Below are 10,931 nucleotides of genomic sequence, written 5' to 3' on the forward strand. Positions count from 1 at the left end.
TCTTTTTTTTTTTTTTAGATTCTATGTGTTAAGTGAGAGATCATGGATAACTACAAATATTTATTAATTATCTTTTACATGACAGAGACAATTCCAAGAACTGGAAATAAACGACAGTGAATAAAACAAGTTTTTGGCCTCACAGAAAAATGGGCCAAAAAATGAATATACACATAAATAAATTTCTACTCAGATTCTGAGTGGTGCTATGAAGAAAAATAAAGGGTGGTAAGTAGAATAGTGACTACTATTGAGGTTTTTGAGGAGAGGTATGCTTTGAAGGATGACATGGAAGGCCTCTGTCATAGATTATATTGAGTGGAAACCTGCCTTAGAGATACAAGGAAGGGTGCCTTGTGGATAATTAAGGACAGAAATTCCCAAGCTGAAAGTAGCCTGAAGCCAGAGCTTCTGGGTGGCTTAAAAAAAAAAAAATCAAGGGTATTGATTGAGCAGAGTGATCAAATAAGTGAGAAGAAGTCAGTAAAATATGTGGTAAGAGGGGCTGGAGAAAGGCAAGTGGAGAGAGGCAGAATGTGTAGGTACACAAAAATACCTTTTGCATTTTTAAAGGTGAGATGTGAAGATCCCAAGGGATTTTTTTAAAAATTAAATGTTAAAATTTGATTTACACAAGAGTTGTTAAGACAGAATTGAGTATCTCCATATACCAAGTTCCAGTTTTCTATTATTATTATTATTATTATTATTATTATTATTATTACTAGAGGCCTAGTGCATGAAATTTGTGCACGTGTGTGTGTGTGTGTGTGTGTGTGTGTGTGTGTGTGTGTCCCTCAGCCCAGCCTGCACCCTCTCCAATCTGGGACCCCTCAAGGGATGTCCGACTCCCGGTTTAGGCCAGATCCCGGTAGAATCGGGCCTAAACGGGCAGTCGGAAATCCCTCTCACAATCCAGGACTGCTGGCTCCCAACTGCTCACCTGCCTGCCTTCCTGATTGCCCCTAACTGCTTCTGCCTGCCAGCCTTATCACCCCCTAACCACTCCCCTGCCAGCCTGATTGATGCCTAACTGCTCCCCTGCCAGCCTGTTTGCCCCTAACTGCCCTCCCCTGCAGGCCTGGTCACCCCTAACTGTCCTCCCTTGCAGGCCTAGTCCCCACCCAACTGCCCTTCCTTGCCGGCCCAATCACCCCCAACTTCCCTCATCTGCCAGCCTGGTCACCCCTAACTGCCCTACCCTGTAGGCTTGATCACTGCCAACTGCCCTCCCTTGCAGGCCTGGTCCCTCCCAACTGCCCTCCCCTCCTGACCATCTTGTGGTGGCCATCTTGTGTCCACATGGGGGCAGCCATCTTCTGTGTTGGAGTGATATTCAATTTGCATATTACTCTTTTATTAGATAGGATAGAGGCCTGGTTCACAGGTGGGGGCCATCTGGTTTGCCATGAAGGGTGTCCCAGATCAGGGTGAGGGTTCCCTTGGGGTGTGGGGTGGCCTAGGCGAGGGGCCTGTGGTGGTTTTCAGGCCGGCCATGCCCCCCAGCGACCCAAGCGGAGGCCCTGGTATCTGGGATTTATTTATCTTCTATAATTGAAACTTTGTAGCCTTGAGCGGAGGCCTGGGCCGGCCAGGAAGTTTGGCTTCCTCTATCACTGGGGGCAACCCTAGCCTCCTGCTCTCTCCAGCTCCATGGCTGCCACCATTTTTGTTGGGATTTATTTATCTTCTATAATTGAAACTTTGTAGCCTTGAGTGGAGGCCAGGGCAGGCGGAAAGCTTGGCTTCCTCCATTGCCAGGTAAACCCAAGCCTCCTGCTCTCTCTGTGGCCGCAGCCATCTTGGTTGGGTTAATTTGCATACTCACTCCTGATTGGGTGGTAGGCGTGGCTTGTGGGTGTAGTAGAGGCACAGTCAATTTGCATATTACTCTTTTATTAGATAGGATTATTATTATTATTTAAGACATTTATTAGCAGGTGCTTGCAGTTTGTTGACTTTCTTGAAAAATACCAAGTTGTAAACTTTTATTACAAATTAAAAATGAGGTTCTTAACTTGACCAGATATGAAATAATTTAAAAACCTTTAAAGATGTATTAAGAAAAACCAAGCTTTTTTTTTTTTTTCTTAAAAAACACATTTGTCATTACCAAAAAGAGATGTCTTTAGATAAAAATAAAACCCCATGCTGCACAGATAATACAGATAGTTCTAGTTATCTGGTCAACGGGCAAAAAGCAAGCACTTAAGGCCTTCAGCTCCAATTTTTTGTTCATTTCTTATTGCTGGAATTTTATATTTCTTCTTGTTGGATGATTAAACCGAATGATGGCATTTTTTACTCAGCCCCGCCCTGCTCAGCCTTGGGAGCGGAGGAATTCTCAGCTGGTGGATCGGCTGCTTTTGTCTCTTTGCCATCTTGTGGTGCAGGGTTTTCTGGGTGTCTGCATGGTAGTTGAAATTGTGGCAGTACCAGTGTTGAGGTGGGTGCTGACCTTGGTTCTCATCTTGATCTTCCTTACCTTCTTCATTGCTGTCCTCTCTAGGCTGTCTTTGGCGAGGAGGGCCCCTGCGGAATCGTGGTCTATAGCCCCGAAGCATATTCTCTCTCCCTGGTCTGCCTTGTTCTCCTGCACCCTGGTTGTCAGCACCTCCATCCCTTCTCCCTGCACAGGAGGGTTGGGATGCTGTGGTCCATGCCCACAGGTCTCCGTATGTAGTACGCTGGGCACCGTGGCCTGCGATAGGGCCGGCGCTGTGGGCCTGGCCTTCAGGAGCACTCTGATCCCTCATTCTTTCCCCACCTCACTATTCTGGGAATTCTGCTGGTAATTGCCTGGAGGACCTCTGTATCGTGGAGATCGTCTGTAATGGTTACTATGCTGCACAGACACTGCCTTGTACTGAGACTCCACCGGGTCCTGAACCATTTGCGACTTCCGTACCCTTCTCTCTTTCAACAACATCACACTCCAGTCTCTCCACCTCCTATGCCGCGAAGGCACTTCCTAGGGTTCTTCTTCTTTATGGCCGTCTGGTGTACAAATGCATCTTCCTTGGTGTCATTCCTGTGGATGAAACCATATCCGTTTCTGACATTGAACCATATTACTGTTCCCCAAACCTTCGTTGCGAAGACCTTCTTGTCCCCGCTGGCAGGTGCCACCAACATGAGGCCACCCGGGTCACTGCTCCCTGCGTCGCTGCCCATGGTGCCAGACTTGGTGTCGGCAGCACTGGGGTGTGTGTGTGTTGGGGTGGGGGGCTGGCAGCTGCTGGTTTTTGGCCTCGCTGCTCCTGGTTGCGGTGATGGTGACTGAGGCCGGCTGTGGCAGCTGCAGCTCCTCCAGGGTGTGATGGTAACTGGGGGGGTGGGGGGGGCGGAGGGGGCTGCTCAGGGCTCTCTGGGGTCCGCTCTTCGCTCCCTATACTGATAGAACTCTTGTTTTCTTAATGTTGACAGCGTAACCATGGTACTTTAACCAAGATTTAAAAATATATGATTGGTATAGTACTAGCAACTGAACTACAGACTTCATTCAGATTTCCCCATTTTTCCTACTAATGTACTTTTTCTGTTTCAAGATTCAATCCAATATGCCATGTTGCATTTATTTATGTCTCCTCCAATCTGCGATAATTTGTCTATTCTTTTTTTATTCCCATGACCTTGACAATTTAAAAAAGTATTGGTCAGGTAATTTACAGAATTTCACTCAATTTAGGTTTGTCTGATGTTGTTTCATGATTACACTGAGGTTATAAATTTTGGGGAAAAGTATTGGAGAGGTAATGTGACATCCTCGTAGCACCATATTCAGGAAACAGATAACATGAGTTATTACTGGTGTGATATTCATCTTAATTTTTTTAAAGGAGTGATATGACCTGACCCATGTTAAAAATGATATGTTGTCTGCTGTTTGAGAACTGATTCTAGGGGAACAGTACATAACAGGAAAACCAGTTGGGAGATTTTTGTGATAATTCAAATGAAAGATGGTTGTAGTTTGTACAGGGATGTTAGTAATAGAGATAGCAAGGAATGATGACATACATTCCAGAATAAATTCTTCATGGATCTTTGGAGGAATACCAGCAGGATTTGCTGATGGTTTATGTATGAGGGGATGAGATTAACATCAAGGATTTTATCTTGAAAGATAGGAAGAATGAGGTTGTCATTTGCTGGTATGGAAACACTGTGGAAGAGACAGGTGGGGGGATAATAGAAGTTTGCTTTTAGGCAGGTTAATTTTGAGGTGCCTATTCTGTGTCCAGATGGAGTTGTTTTACAGAGTGTTTTGTATGACTTTGGAGTTTGATTTGGACTTAAAATATGCATTTAGGAGCCATTTATGTATAAATCATATTTAAAGCCATGAAACCATATAAGGTCACCTAGATAGTGAATAAAAAAAGAGGCCCAAGAGGCAAGGATTGAGACACTTCACATGCTTATTCCTGTGCATTATATTCTTATTAGCAAATGCAATTCTGTAACATGTCACATGATGCTAACAGTAACTGGGTTATTTAAGGAGTCTTTGTTGTCTGCCTATTGTGTGCCCAATATACTATGGTGAACACATCAGAAAAAATCTCTGTTCTCACAGCATGTTTATTCTAGAGGTAGAGAACACAGAAGATGGTCTACTAACAATGACTAATGTATTAAAAAGATATATCACTTAGTGGTAAGTGCAAGGATGAACATAAAACACAGAGGAAAGAATGCTATGTTCTCCATGAAGGTGTACGAGTGTGATATTGAGTTGAGACCTCAATGTCAAGGAACCAACTGTGAGAAGATTTAAATGGGGTAGACCAGTGTTAACCCTTGACAAGGCACATACTTTTGGCCTCAATTAATCAACTTCTGGGAATGTTTCTACAGATGTGCTCATATACAAAGATTTTCAATGACTAATTTATATTATTGAAGCAACAAATTAGAAACACTTGAATTTATCAGTCTGGAACTGGATAAATTATTATAAATCACACTGTGGTAGAATACCTGGTAGCCATTAAATAGGGTAAGATATATCTGTATGACAATATTTTTTAGGTTGGAAAAACAATGGCCCTTGACCTGATGTATGTTATAATCTCATTAACATTTTTATTTTGAGAATAAAGACAATATACTCATAATATTTTTTAAGGAAACAAAAGAAGCTGTTAACAGTGATTATTTATGGGGGAAAAAAGCCATATTTTACTTTTTCCTTGTATGCCTTCCAAGTAATTTTGAAGTTTCCCAGGTATATCTATTATGTTTTAATGTAATTTCAAAAGAATTAATTTAAATAAGAACTGTTAAAACTACTGTACTTTGTTTATATACTCTATCTTTTTATTTATTTTTTTTTGCTTTTTTCTAAAATATGTTTTTTTATTGATTTCAGAGAGGAAGGGAGAGGGAGCAATAGAAACATCAATGATGAGAGAAAATCATTGATCGATTACCTCTTGCACCCTTCCCCCCTACTAGGGATCGAGCCTGCAACCCAGGCCTATGCCCCAAATGGAAATTGAACCATGACCTCCTGGTTCATAGGTCAATGCTCAACCACTGAGCAACACCAGCTGGGTCATTTGTTTTTGTTTTTAACCCATATTCACAGAGCCCAGACTATGAAGTGGCTTGTGGAAAGTCTCCTATATTTACATTTTTCTCTCCCACCCAATGCAACTTAATATTTTTATGTTCCTATTTAGATCCAGTTTGCATCATGTCAATAATGCTAGTGGGCAGCAGTTTATACTTTTTTGGCAAGTGACAGGATGGGCTGGGGACAGCAATCCAGGGTGTTAGGGAGAGCCAGATTGACCAAGGCATATTGACAACAGAGGCCAGAAGGGTAAGGAGGAGAGGATTAATTTGAAGAAAAAAAAAAGGGGGGAGGGTTTAAATTGACAGTAAGTGTAAAGAAAAGATTCAGCATGAATGAGAACATGTGGAACATGTGATATAGAAAAGATATTCCCACTGGTAATTGCTAGGAAAATCTAAAGTTCAAGGTGCTGAAGGTCAAAAAGTGTCAGAGAATATTGCAATTCAAGGTATCTGAATGTGTGACTGCCAAAGTGGATGGAGGTAATTTCTCTGTAAATCCCCTTGCAGGAAGTCACAATGTCTATCTTTGTGTTATATGGAATTCTGATCTTTCAGGGAAACAGTATTTTATAACTGGAAACTTCCCAATGGGGGAATGGGTCCTGACCAAACCCTCTGCTAACAACAAGTTAGTCAAGTACATTCTGCCAACAGTGGGCACCTGAGGTTTGTAATTCCCTTATGATGCTCTGCTGATCTATGCATATTGTATCCATGGGCCTGGGCCAAGATGAGGAAGAGTCTACCTGAGGACAGTGAGCTGATGCTCCTAACAAGAGATGTGCTTAAAGGAGCTGAGGTTCGTTGTATTATTCTATTGCAGTGACCTGGGTCTTCAGAGATCTATGTTTTTATTTGTTCTAGCTTCATTTATTTTAATGATAAGGAATATGTGAGGCCTGGCATATAAATAACATAGACTTTCAATCAGGGGTGGGGATATTTTTTTTTTTCTCACAAGGGCCAGTTGAATATTTATAACATCATTAAGGGGCCATACAGAATTATCAACGTAAAAAATTAGCCTGCCATATTTGGTTAAACATTTAATTAACTCACCCCCAATGCCTTGGCAGGGCCAGACCAAATGATTTTGCAGGCCTCATACAGCTCTTGGGCCAGCCGTTCCCAACCCCTGCTAGTTGACTTTGATAGCGTGATTATGTTCCTGATGTTATTTATATTTTTATGAGATTCTTTGTAGTTCATGGTACTTTACTCAAATAATATTTCTGCCTATGTAGAATAGTGAATGACTGTCAGTGCCTGCTAAGAATAAATGACTATCTGCCTGATAATATTCCATATTATGAGGGACCCTTTAAAGTTGCCATTTTGAACTGGGAATTGTTGTTTAAAATGCAAACATATACCAGTTCTAATACATTATACAATGCATATATATTAGAATTAATAATATAGTATTAATGCTTAAGCATTAATAAAAATTCTTCACTGATTGAACAAATGTCTATATATTCAATTGCTCTGGAAAATAAAAAGAAAAGTTTGCCACCAAGCTAAGTTATAGTACATAGTAAGAACTATGGCTGAAGAGTCAAATGTCACAAAGAGTCAGATGAATAAAAGAACAAGAAGACTAAGACACATTCTTAAATGACCCCAATACTTAACCAAGTCCCACTCAAAAACCTATATTCACGAGTGGCACTGTATAAGATAAGCTCTATGGCAGCTTTGTTATATGAATATGTATGAACAATTTCACTATAACTAGTTTTCATTTGAAAGAAACTAGAATTTTTCACAGTAATTTTTTTTTGTAAGGAACTCTGAATCTCATCTTTGAAGCCTAGGATTTATGAAAGTAGACAATTATTTTTAGGCATTTTGATTTATGTACATATTTTTGTAATATATAAAAATGTAGTGTACTGAGTTAATTTATTTATCTGAAGTAGAACTTCACTCGATATTCAAGTGAAAATAAAATGCTGCATTAATCCTTCCAATTTAAGTATTTATAAAAAATATATTAGCAATTAGACCAACCAAAAATTCATATTACATTAAGATGCTGAAATTTCACTAAGGATTAAAAATTCAATGATTTAGTCTTTCATTTTCTCATAGTGTATTTTTTTAATATTTTGTTGTATGTGTACCATTTAATGAATTATAACCCAGTGTCAGTAGGATTTTTGTTGTCTTTTTTTAAAATAGGACATATGATTTATTTCAATAAGCATTTAATTGCTGCACTTCTAATCTATTAATGCTTATTAAATACTTAAATAATGCAAATAATTTAAATTAAAGGTTTTTTGTTTTTTTTTGTATAATGGAACATTATAAGACTCCATAATTACTAAACCCAATCTTTTTCTTTACACAAAACATGAACAGTCACAGCTTAAAAAATATTTATTATAATGCTGTGGGAATCCATAACAGGAATGGTGATTCTCCAGATCAGCAGTATCAGCATCACATGAAAACTTGTTACAAATACAAATTCCAAACTCCACTCCAGGCCTTTTCCTCAGAAACTCTGGAGGTGGGCACCCCAATGTGATCTACTCTAAAGTGTTACTACAGTTAAACACCTCAGATCATTCAGATGACACACCAACTGGGGCTTAAATGGCTTGCTATCCCTAGTGAATCTTTCTTCTGAAACTGCCCAGGTTGTGCAGAACTGCTGGGATGGAAGGAGGTAATTCAGTGGTTTGACACTGCAGCAATCAAATCAGTGCCAGCGTCTCACCTGTGTCTCCTTAGACCCCTCCTTCATTTCTAGCTTCCAGGATGCCTACACTCCCTGTAGGCAGCACCTGTGTCTCTGTCGGAAGATAGCCAGGCTGTGCCTGCCTCACTCTAGTTGGGCATTTGTGGGAATTTAGAGCACCTGTTCTTACCTTGAGCCAGCTTAACCAATAACTAAGGTGTATAAACATTCCATTTTTCTTGCTTTTCCTGAAGATGTTCTGAAAAATGACTAACACTGTCTCTGGACCTTCCCTGTGGGATCCAGCCAGTTATCTTGCATGAGACTTTGCTTGGGAGCGCACTGTTGTTGCCTCTCCTTCCCATTCCCACCGCTCTACTCCCTGCCTCTTCTCCTAGAAATAACTCCTCCTAGCTCTCTATCACTTGAACTCTTATCTTAGCATACACTTTTGGGGAACCCAACTTAAAATAGGCAATATAATTAGTTCCCTGAGTAAAAGCATAAGAGTTATATTGAAGTGTTTGGAAAGCTCTATCCACTGAGCCAAACAGGTCAGGGCATGGAAACATTCTTAACATCATTTGATCTTTTGCCACCACACTGTATTTCCACCACTGTTTTTGTATTTTTATATGACATTTTATTTTAAACAGACCTTTTTAAACCAGTTTTAGAGGTTCAGAAAAATTGAGAAGATAGAACAGAGAGTTCCAATATGTCACACACCAAGTTTCATACTATCATTTTGTTAGTATCATGCATTGGTAAAAGTTTATACTAGTAAATGGATATTGATACATCATTTTTATTAACTAAGGAGGACTGTGTTTTTGGTTAAATTCTATTCATCCTTCAAGACTTACCTCAGGCCCATTATGAGTTATTTATTTTTCTTCACTCATTCACTTAACATTCAACACTTTTGAGCATTTAAGGTATATACACCAAAAATTGTTCTATTAGTGGGGGGATAAGGCAGTGAATCAGACATACCAAGTTTTAGCTGTCATATAAATTATATTCTAATGGAGAGGGTAAAATAAAAAGGAAATTAATAAATGCATACAAATATAAATTCATATAGAGATAAATGCTATAAATAAAGCAAAGGAATAAAATATAGTAATTATTGGAAAACTTGACAACTTGGAGAGGATGGTCTATGTAAATCGTTCTGTGCAGTGTCATTGAAATTGACACAAAATGTGTGAGGTGTCATTGGATACTCTGAGGAATGAAAGGTATACACAGGAGAAACAGCAATTCTAAAGGGAATATGGTATATCTGATATATCTGAAAATAACAACAAATTCAGTGTATCTGGAGGGTAAGGGAGTGTAGTGTCAGATGGGGAGAAGACTTATGCAGAAGTAAATCCCATAAGGCTGGCTGTTAGGAAAGAGAAAGCAGTATTGAATTCATCCTCAACTGAATAAGAAATCATTAGGCACTAATAACTAGAAGATGTTACACATGGGATGTACTATATGAGATGACTGACTTCGAATGTCATTCTGAAGAACGTATTGGGCATCTATGGATAGAATGAGAGTTCAGAGATTGGATGAATACCCCAGGTTTATCTTGTCAACTACCTTCAGCCCTTCATTCTAATATGTGTGGTTTCTTCTGTATTTCTACTTAGAATGAGAGCCATTTATGTACAGAGGACAAGTCTAATTTTTTTGTTCTTTATGTGATAAGCACAGTGTCAGTTATAGGGTAGAGACCTATTGTTGAAAGAAGAAATTAATCATTTCTAAAACCTAAGAGTTATTTAGGATCAACTCCAATTGTTTTACTTTTAAAGGCAGATGACTCCACAAATCTAGCTCCCTTTTCTACTCCTGTTCACAGAACCTATTGTATCATTAAGTAATATATTCATTTCCTCTCAGTCATTTTGTTCCTCAATGAATTAGAACAAAATCTGATTCCTGAAGCATTTTGTATTTCTCAGATGTTTGGAATCTTGGTATATTTTTAAATGATTTTTCTGATAATTTATCACATATTTTTTCATATGTACATCTCAGAAGAAAATTAACAGTCTAAAAATTTTTGACAGGGGATAAGCATAATTAGATTGCATGTGGGCTCTATATTTATATTCTACATTTGCATTTGAAAATCTTGATTGCATTCTTTTCAAAATAGCACTGCATTGTTGATGTTAAATTAAATTATTAATAATTTATCATCTTAAATTCATATCTTTAATATGTATTTATATTTATATCCACTTATATTTCATTTATATTTATAATCGTACCATTTCACTGAGTGTAAGCTTTAAAAAGCAGAGTACTATTTGTAAATTGCAAGCTAGATAATGATATAAATTGTACTATATGTTACGGTATATATTTTTTTAAATATATTTTATTGTTTTTTACAGAGAGGAAGGGAAAGGGATACAGAGTTAGAAACATTGACGAGAGAGAAACATCGACCAGGTGCCTCCTGCACACCCGCTACTGGGGACGTGCCTGCAACCAAGGTACATGCCCTTGACCAGAATCGAACCTGGGACCCTTCAGTCTGCAGGCAGGCGCTCTATCCACTGAGCTAAACCAGCCAGGGTGGTACATATTTTTTTAATGCTGGTTGATTTTAAATGTCCAAAATTATTTTACAAACAAAAATCCCAAC

General features: G+C 38.9%; 1 pseudogene; it reads right to left on the bottom strand.

Annotated features, from left to right (window-relative positions):
• Positions 1-2,301: 2,301 nt before the first annotated feature.
• Positions 2,302-9,152, bottom strand: LOC103284036 (Y-box-binding protein 1-like; annotated as a pseudogene).
• Positions 9,153-10,931: the final 1,779 nt, after the last annotated feature.

Source organism: Eptesicus fuscus, chromosome 10, assembly GCF_027574615.1.
Source record: "Eptesicus fuscus isolate TK198812 chromosome 10, DD_ASM_mEF_20220401, whole genome shotgun sequence".
In the NCBI taxonomy this organism is placed as follows: Eukaryota; Metazoa; Chordata; class Mammalia; order Chiroptera; family Vespertilionidae; genus Eptesicus; species Eptesicus fuscus.